Consider the following 9,900-nt stretch of genomic DNA (forward strand, 5'->3'; position numbering starts at 1 on the left):
TCCCAAAGTGCTGGGATTACAGGCTTGACCCACCGCGCCCGGCCCCTTTTATTTCTTATATAGACAGCAGATTCCTGTTGAACATTGCGGGACTAAGAAGCAAATAAGAGGTCAAGCATATGTGCTTTCTATTTATGCTACTGGCTGACTGCATCTATAAACCGATGTACAGTAGTCTCCCCTTATCTATGGAGGGTTCATTTCAAGATTCTTATGGATGCTTAAAACTGCAGATAGTACTAAACCCCAAAAAACTGTTTTTTTCCTATTCATGCATACCTATGATAAATTTTGATTTATAAATTAGGCACAGTAAGAAATTAACAATAACAAAATAGAGCAATTATAACAATATACTGTAATAAACGTTATATCAATGCAGTTTCTCTCTCTCTCAAAATAGCTTATTGTACTGTACCACCAGTAACTAAAACCATGGAAAATGAACACTTAAACCAAACAACAAAAACACTATCCAATTAAAAAGTAAGCAAGGGATTTGAATTGACATTTTTCAAAAGAAGTTATACAAATGGCCAATAAGCAAATGAAAAGATACTCAGCATCATTTGTTAGGAAATGCAAATCAAAACTACAATGAGATACTACTTCACACCATTATGATGAATATAATAATTTTTTTAAAAGTAAATGTTTGCAAGGATATGGACTGGAACCCTCATTCAATGCTGGTAGAAATATAAAACGATGCAGTCACTTCTTTAGTGAAGTGTCTGTTCTGATTTTTATGTAAATTTTCTTGTATGGATCATGGTTTGATGCCATAGCTAAAATCTCAACTTAACCCAAGAGAACTTTCTCCTGTATTTTCTTCTAATAACTGTATAATGTTTTATATTTACTCCTAGAATCCACTTTGAGTCAGTTCTTATATGAGGTATAAATGAAGTATGTGTGGAAGTACTTTTCTTTTTTTTGGTGAGTGGATACCCAATTTTTACAGCACCAATTGTTGAAAATACCAGCTTTTCCCTACTAAATTGCCTTCACACCTTTGTCTAAAATGAACTGACCACAGTTGTGCTGCATCTATTTTGGGGTTTTCTTTTCTGTTCCATTGATCTATATGTCTATCCTTTCACCAGTAACATGCTGTCCTGACTACTATAGCTTCATACAAAGTCTTCAGATCAGAGTTTTCCAGTTTTGATCTTCGGTTTTCAAATTTGTTTTGGCTATTCTAGTTCCTTTGCCTTTTCATGTAAATTTTAGAATCAGCCTGTCATCTCTGCAAAAATACCTGATATTTTGGCTGGGGTTGTATTGAATTTATAGACTAATGTGGGGAAGAAAATATATCTTAATAAGTCTGAGTCTTTCAATACATAAGCACAGTATCTTTCCATTTATGCAGGTCTTTTGACTTCTTTCATCAATGTTTAATAGTTTCAGTATAAAATATTCTACACATAGGGACTTCGGTAGATTTTTACCTAAGTATTTTATTTTTCGTGGAAAATGGTGCTGCCCTCTAATTCAGATTTCTATTTTTTTATACAAACACTGTGGCTAAGCCTGTTATCCTTACACTTCAGGAGGATCACTTGAAGTCAAAAGTTCAAGACCAGCCCTGGCAACATAATGAGACCCCATGTCCACAAAGTATTTAAAAGTTAGCCAGACATGGTGGTGCATGCCTGTAGTCCTAGCTATTTAGGAGACTGAGATGGGAGGATCACTTGAGCCTGGGAGTTTGAGGCTACAGTGGGCTATGATTGTGCCACTGCATTCCAGCCTGAGTAAGACAGTGAGACACTGAATAAAAAAAGTTTAAAATTTATACATTTGATTTTTGTATATTGGCCTTGTATCCCACAAGTTGCAAAACTGACATTAGTTCTAGGGCTTTTTTTTTTTTGTAGATTTTTTGGGGGTTTCTATATAGGCAACCATGTCATCTGGGAACAGAAACTATTTAATTTCTTCCTTTCCAATCTGTATGCCTTTTGTTTCTTTTTCTTGCCTTCTTGCATTGGTTAAGATTTCCAGTATGATGTCATATAGAAGTGGTGAGAGCAGATTTACTTGCCTTGTTCTTCATCTTAGGGGGAAAGTATTCAGTTTTTTATAACTAAGAATATTGGCCAGGTGTGGTGGCTCACACCTGTAATCCCAGCACTTTTGGAGACCGAGATAGCAGACTGCTTGAGCCCAGGAGTTTGAGACCATGATGGGCAACATAGTGAAATTCCATCTCTACAAGAAATACAAAAATTAGCTGAGTGTGGTGGCACATCTGTAGTCCCAGCTACTCAGGAGGCTGAGGTGGGAGGGTTGCTTCAGTACAGGAGGCAAAGGTTGCAGTGAGCTGCAATCACACCAATGCACTCCAGCCTGTGCAACAGATCAAGACTCTGTCTCAAAAAAAAAAAAAATAAATAAATAAAAAGACTATTAGCTGTAAATTTTTAAAAATATGCTCTTTATGAGTTTTAGGAAGTGCCCTTCTAATCCTAGCTTGCTGAAAGTTGTATCATGAAGAATGTTAAATTTTGACAAATGCTTTCTCATCTACTGAGATGGTCATATGGTGTGTATTCTTCAGTCTGTTAATATGGCCAAGTACATTGTTTAGTTTTCAAATGTTAAATCCACCTTTTATTTCAGGAATAAACTCCTCTTACTTATGAAGTATTATCCTTTTTACATATTACTGGATTTATTTTTGCTAATATTTTGTTGAGAATTTCCATGTCTAAAGGGTATTGCTTATTGAATATTGACCTTATATCCAAAACCTGTACTAAAATCTCAATCCTTCTTTGATTGACGTACAGGAATGCAAAGGCAAAATGGCACATCTCTCATTTTATCACTGTTTTCCAAATTTCCACAGGGGAGTTTTGTGTTTTGGAAGGAATCAGGTAAACGTCACACTTTGATCCTTGTTTAGCTCCTTGAGTCCATCATCCACCAGTCAGAATCTGAGGCATGAAGGGGGCAGTTAGTTAGTATCTCAGGCCTCCAACAGCCCTGGCACTGTCAGATTAAGCATGATGTGCTTTCTGCTATACCTTCTCCATGATGCATGTACTTTTTCTCAAGCCTCAGGCCAGGCACCACCTTTGGTGGATGAAGTCCCTAAATTTGTCCCATTTCCAGCCCCAGGTTTGACTTAAGTGCACTTCCCATGTTCCCTATGCTTTGCATGTATCACTGCATGGTGCAGGTAATAGACGATACCTATTACTTGCTATTGTTAGGACCTGCAGACAACATAGTGTGGTAATTAAAAACATGAACTTGGAGTCAAAGTATGTGAGTTTAAATTCTGGCTTTATTTCTAACAAGCTATGTAACAAAGAAAGTTTCTTAAATTCTATGTGCCTCAGCTTCATCATCTGTAAGAATACTAATACCGCCTTCATAAGGTTGTTGAGTGAATTCAATAAAATAATTTATGTATAGGTGTTAGAATTATGTGCTTTGTATATAGTAATTGCTCCATAAATATTAGCTATTATTTTCTTTTCCTTTTTTTTCTTTTTTTAACTTTTATTTTAGGCTCAGTGGTACATGTGCATGTTTGTTAATACAGGCAAGTTCATGTCACAGGAGTCTGATGTACAGACCATTTCATCACCTGGGTACTAAGCAAAGTACCCAGCAATTATATTTTCTGGTCCTCTCCCTCTTTCCACCCTCCTCCCTCAAGAGGACCATATTATTATTTTCATTTTTAAAAATTTCTAGTTTATCCAAGGAGTAGTAAGCTTCTTAAGGGCAGAGAGTGTCATCTCATTTTTTTGTCATTCTCCAGCACTAGTAAGGGTGCCTGGCACACAATAGGTGCTCAATAAATGTTGTTTTTGAATATGGGTAGAACCAAAACAGCCTTAGGGTCTAAGCTAAAAAAACACTAAACTTTTATCTATCACCAAATATGCAGGGTTCCCTTCACTTCTCTCCAGAGTCCACACAGTCACCATCCTTTGGGACTATCCATGGTGCTGACCTCTGGCCAATTGGCCTACATGGCCAGAGCCTGACCAACAATTTGGGCCACATCCTCAAATCTGACTTAACACCTCTGCCATGCTCCCAGTTGGATGGAGCATACTATCACCTCAGTGTGGCTCATGACTAAGGCTTTTTAGTAACTTTCCCTACCTGACCTCCTAAATTTGCCAGTGGATTCTTTCCTAAACCCTGCCCCGTTCGCTGTTTCTCAAGACACAACAAAACGAGCTAACTCTCTTCTCCACTTCGCCTCCCTTTCCTTTTCTAATGCCTTTTCTGCTGTGGTTTCCCCCACTACTTTGTTGCTCTTGGGCTTTCCCCCATCTTTTCCTCTTTTCCTTCTTCCTCAAAATATCCCATTTTATGTCCACTATATTACTAATACCTCCTCCTGCCCCACCTCACAAAATCCTTTGGAATTAGGCATATTTTATCCAAATGCAGAAAGATAGGATGCAGAGAAGGGCTTCCATGGGAGAAGAATAAGAGACAAGCAGGCTTTTCACAGGATGGGAGCCATACATTGGGCCTCTAACATTTATTTACCTGTTTAAAATATGCTCAATAGATTTTCATTAAGACAGAGCTGAGGATGAGGGTGGTTATCAAGCAGGTATAGTGACAGAGATCAGACTACGGGTTAAAGCCTAAGTGGGAAGTGCACCAAGGATGAACTTTGGTTACATCACTGGCTTGTGTGGGGCCAGAACTGGCTAGAGAGACAGGTTTTTGTTCCACATAAACTCTGCTGGAAGGAAGGCATCCAAAGATGAAAAGGAAAGTTATGAGGTATTTTTGATTCTCTCCGTGGACTTACTTAAAAGAGTTTTAGCTACATCCCCACACATGCTGGTAAATACTATCAGCATCTTTGAGTAGGGCCATGGCTGAGAATGAAGACCGGGAGCATTTAATCTATGTGGTTTCTAACATTGCTATAGCAAAATGCAATCAACAAAGCTGGCCAAGGACCTAAAGTAAACCAGGTTCAGATCATTAGTCTTAGAGCTCTTCTGACAGTTGGTGCTGGAGGTGGACTAAGCCAGAGGGGCCAAGCCAGCCTCTTACCATTCACATGATGGCAAGCATTTACTAGAATGCCTCTGAAGGTAAATGAATATACATACAGCAATATATGCAATTGTTTTGTTAATATGAGTAATCAGCAAAGGAGTTTTAAGTTTTATTTTGTTTTTTATTTTGCTTTTTAAAGCTAACACTAGTTGGAGTCATGCATTTTTCTGTCTTTTTTTTTTTTTTTTTTTTTTTGAAGTTTTTACTCTTGTTGCCCAGGCTGGAGTTCAGTGGTGCAATCTTGGCTCACTACAACCTCTGCCTCCTGGGTTCAAGCAATTCTCCTGCCTCAGCCTCCTTGAGCCATGCATTTTTCTAGGAGTTTCACATCTATTAGCCCATTCAATTTCCACAGTAACCCTATGATTTAAGTATTATTATTATACAATTTTACATATGAAGACTGAGGCCCAGAGAAGTTAAGTAACTTGCCCAAAGTCACACAACACTGTCATTTGAGTCAGGATCCAAACCCAGGTGTTCTGGCTCCACTCTCGGCTCTTAATCCCTGTATTCCTCTGGCCCTTTAAGGGAATTACAGGTGATGGACCATCTTTCTAGGGGTGCAGGGACTGGGTACAGGTCTAACTGGGTGAATCTTTTAAATATGTTTACAACAAATATTAACAACTCTTTAAAATGAAAATGAAGATATATCACCAGAAGTACCTGCAATTCAAGGAGGCTAGGAATGGGGTGAGCAAGGTTAAATGTTGAGCTCAGCTGCCCTCCTTGCAGGGAGTGACACTTCTTCATTCAGTGTCTCCAGAGGCCCCAGTTACTTAGCTCTTCCCAACTCTGTCCCCCCAAATAAACTAGTCAATTTATAATCACACATTATCACAGTATAACAAATGTAAAACAGCATTCTGTTGTGAAGAAATAGATAAATTCTGAGCATTTCTCAAATGATCTCTTAGGATTGACTCTTGGAAACTGTGGAATTCATCTGAGTGAAATCTCTGCCAAATCAACCTAACCTTTTCCTGTGCTTTACTTCCTATAGCTTCTCATAACCATCTTGCAAAATAGCTCCTTCCCTTTACTTGTGCTGAAATTGGTTCCCCATCCCTTCTCACTCTTCTTACCTTAGGTCACAAGAAGTTGTTTCTGGATGAACAAGGTCACCCCTTGGCTTGGGCGATCACTGTCTGATCTAAATTGTCTCCCTCCCTACTTTCTTTTCTCCTCCCCAGTGAGGCCAATATTTTATTTACCTTCTCCATCTTGTCCTTTCGCATTCCCAGCTCAATTCATTCTTTCTCAGGAAATCCTCTCCCATCCACCTCTTCAGGAATTATCTTCCTGCTTCACCTTTTTCTACCTTGCTCCCATTTGCACTGGAAACTCTCTGCCACGGACATTGTTCACTCTCTCAATAAACCAATGTGCCACTCTTTTGTCTCTCTTGCTGCGGCCATATCCCACCCAGCACCAGTCACTTAGCAGACAATGAACACTCATCGGTTCCTTTAATGAAAGGACCACAGGAGACCGAAGTCATGGCTGTTAAAAGGTGTCTTTGATAGAACTTTCTCAAGAAACAAGGAAATCATGACGTTTTTCACTTCTTAAAACTTTCTTGGCTGGGCAAAATGGCTCATGCCTGTAATCCCAGCACTTGGGGAGGCCGAGGTGGGTGGATCATTTGAACCCAGGAGTCTGAGAGCAGCCTGGGCAAACAAACATTAAAAAATAAACACTAAAAAAAATCAGCAAGGCATGGTGGTGCACACCTGTAGTCTCAGCTACTCAGGAGGCTGAGGCTGGAGGATTGCTTGTACCCAGGAGATCGAGGCTGCAGTGAGCCATGATCATGTCACAGCACTCCAACCAGGGTGAGAGAGCACAACTCTGTCTAAAAAAAAAAATGAAAAAAGTTCTCATTAAATTTACATTTAGCATCTTTTACCTGATGGTTTTAAAAACACAATGTATATTGAAGAATATTTTGAAACTATGTCAAGTTGTTTACTTTTATTTTAAAGAGAAACATGTATAATAAATAAAACTAGTGTCACGTCCTTCAGTCATCCCTTTGGGATCGTAAGAGTATTTCTCTACATTCCCATCTAGCTGAATTTGTTTTCCCTTGACAATCATCATTCAGTATATGTTTTTAAAAGCTTCTTTGTTATTGAATTGTGTGACTTTTCTGGCTACTTAGGTTACTGATATTACAATATTCTGCTGTTATTCATTGCAATGCAGGTAATTTTAGTTATATTCTGGGTGGAACAGGCTTTTATGAACTAACCTAGAAACTTAAGTGCCCCTCTTATCCTTGTTTCCATGGGGAAATGCATTTCAATAACCAGCTAGCATATAGACTGTTAGAACACAAGCCATTTGTACAACACTGGCTGCCTGGGACGTTGAAGACCTATGACTTTTATTTACCCCATGATATGCAGCAACAAAGCAGTTAAATGTGCTTTTCACTTCTATGTTGCCACACAGATGTTTCAACGTTTTTGTAAGCTGATGGAAAATGGAAATGCTTCAGCAAAAAAAACCCCAATAAATCAACAAGGTGAAGTAACCATTACCGTCTGCAAGAACTTGGTGCATTTTTGTATCCAAAGAAAATTTTAGGGGACAACATGCAGAAAACAGATTTTTTTTCCGATGGGGGCAGTGGCGGTGGCGGGGTGGGGGAGCGGGTAAAGCTTTTCTAATTCAAAGCATAAATTTAAGAAAGAATGCTAAGAACTCACAGGTGCTGAGTAACAACAAAACTTGACCTGGGGGCAGTCTACCTATAAAATGCAGGAAACAGAAAGTAGAGAAAGACTGTAAATACCTCATAGCCAATTCTTACCTAATTTATACTAAGCAAATTAAAATAGGATAGTACAAATTAAAAACAGGAAGTTATTTAATGAAGATCAATTTGGACATTTAGAAAAAACTGTATTAGCTTAACAGCAGCTTAACTGTTCTTGCTGGAATTTTTCAAAGCAGCTACCAGGATTAAGTAACTGTACAAGTTTTGTATATTTCTCTGTTATTAATAAGAATGTGGTAGCAGAGACAATAAAAAGGGACACCAAGTATCAAAATAACATTTTTGGCAAAAGTGAAATATACGATGTAAAACAAAAATGAAAAGAAAGTAGTGCCAGAAAAATTGAGATATTTGTTATGTGTTTCCAAAAATCTGAAATTAAAGTTACGCTCCTACAAGGTGTCCAGAAACCATACTTTGATGGGACAAAGAAAAAAGATACTAAGAACAATTAAAAGATGATCACATTTCTGAGACCTTTTCTAGGGTCTACAAACACAGACATAAGAAAAAGGTTGAGGAGCAAAACATGGTTTGGGAAACAGAAAGCTAGAAACAAAACAAGGAACATCTGGAAATAATAGATGATAACAGAAAGCCAACATGGAGACTATTCCAAGAAACTAAAACAACCAAACTTCTGTTGAGCATTTAGATGCATTCCTACTTGCCCAAATCCATGTCTACCCTGAGGCATTTGCTGCTGCTCATCTCGGTGACTGGGAGTCAGGGAATAGCCTTGCCTCTGAGGATAGATGCACATATTACTTTTTGGGGCTTAAGCCATGAGGTCCCTGTGCACTCATCCTATTGCAGCATTAGGATACGAGAAAGAGAGCTCAAGACAGGGACATTGGCAGCTCTTCAGGCTTAACTATCTTTTGTTGCTGAAATTGTACATGGGGGTTGGTGGTAGAGACATGGGTGGGGTGTGGGGGAACACGCAAGGTAGCTTCTAGGACCTTATAGAGACAAGGACCTACAACAAATTACCACAGGGAGCTGAGGGTTTTGTTCAATGCATACACCAAAGAGAACTTCTTCAAGGTCTGAGCTTGGTTTAGAGTGGTCAAATTAAGCAAAGGCCCTAAATTCCTTTGACTTTCATTATGGTTTTTTAAAGAACTGGTAAATTCCAGGCCTATCTGGGGCAGTCATAAAGATGAACTCCTTGTGAAATGGGCCATATGAACTATGCTGTGTCCATGAAGGTTTTGTCAGTCAGGATAATTCTGGCAGCATGAAACAGAAAAATCAGGCATATGGCTTAAACCATAAAGACATGAACAGTTCACTATGAAGTCTAGGTAGGGTGAGTTGATGGTTCAGTTATGCCATCAAGGACCCCGCTCTTTCTATCCTTCATCCCATTGCTTGCAGCTCACACAGGTGTTTATCTTCATGGTCAGAGCTTGAGCACCACATTCTTCTACTATGGCTTTTAAGGCTGAAAGTGATGAGAAAAGGACAAAAAAGGCTTTCTGAACTTTGCATACTGCTCTTATCTGAAAGGAAAAGTTCCCCTGAATTCTTAGGCAGATTCCTCTTAAAGCTCCTTGTTCGGAATTGAGTCATATGCTAACCCCTAGGCCAATGACTTTCAAGGAAGAACTGAGTTGCTGTAATTGGCTTAGAATAACTGAACTGTAGTCAGACACATTGGTGGGGTTGAGCATACTGCAGCTGGAATGAAGTTGAAATTCTGTTATCAAGAACATGAAATTGAGTAAATTTGGATTTTGGGAAAGTGTAAACAGGTACATAAGAAGCCTATGCAAACTGTTATACAAATTACATAAATGTTTATGATGCTGCTGTTTTTTGAATGGAAAATGCAACAGTCAGGATAAGCTAACGTAATGCTGTGGGAACAAACAACACTAAATAAACTGAGGTTTATTTCCTGCTCATGTCATACGCCTACTATGGGTCAGCTGCAAATCTGCTCCACACATAGACCCGGACTCATAGCGCAGGTCTTATTTTGGATATAGCTGGTCTTACAGTAGAGGAATAAAAGACACAGTGAACCAGATGCTGACTCTTAATGTTTCTGT

Source organism: Sapajus apella, unplaced genomic scaffold, assembly GCF_009761245.1.
Source record: "Sapajus apella isolate SASKATOON/1434 unplaced genomic scaffold, GSC_monkey_1.0 scaffold1, whole genome shotgun sequence".
In the NCBI taxonomy this organism is placed as follows: Eukaryota; Metazoa; Chordata; class Mammalia; order Primates; family Cebidae; genus Sapajus; species Sapajus apella.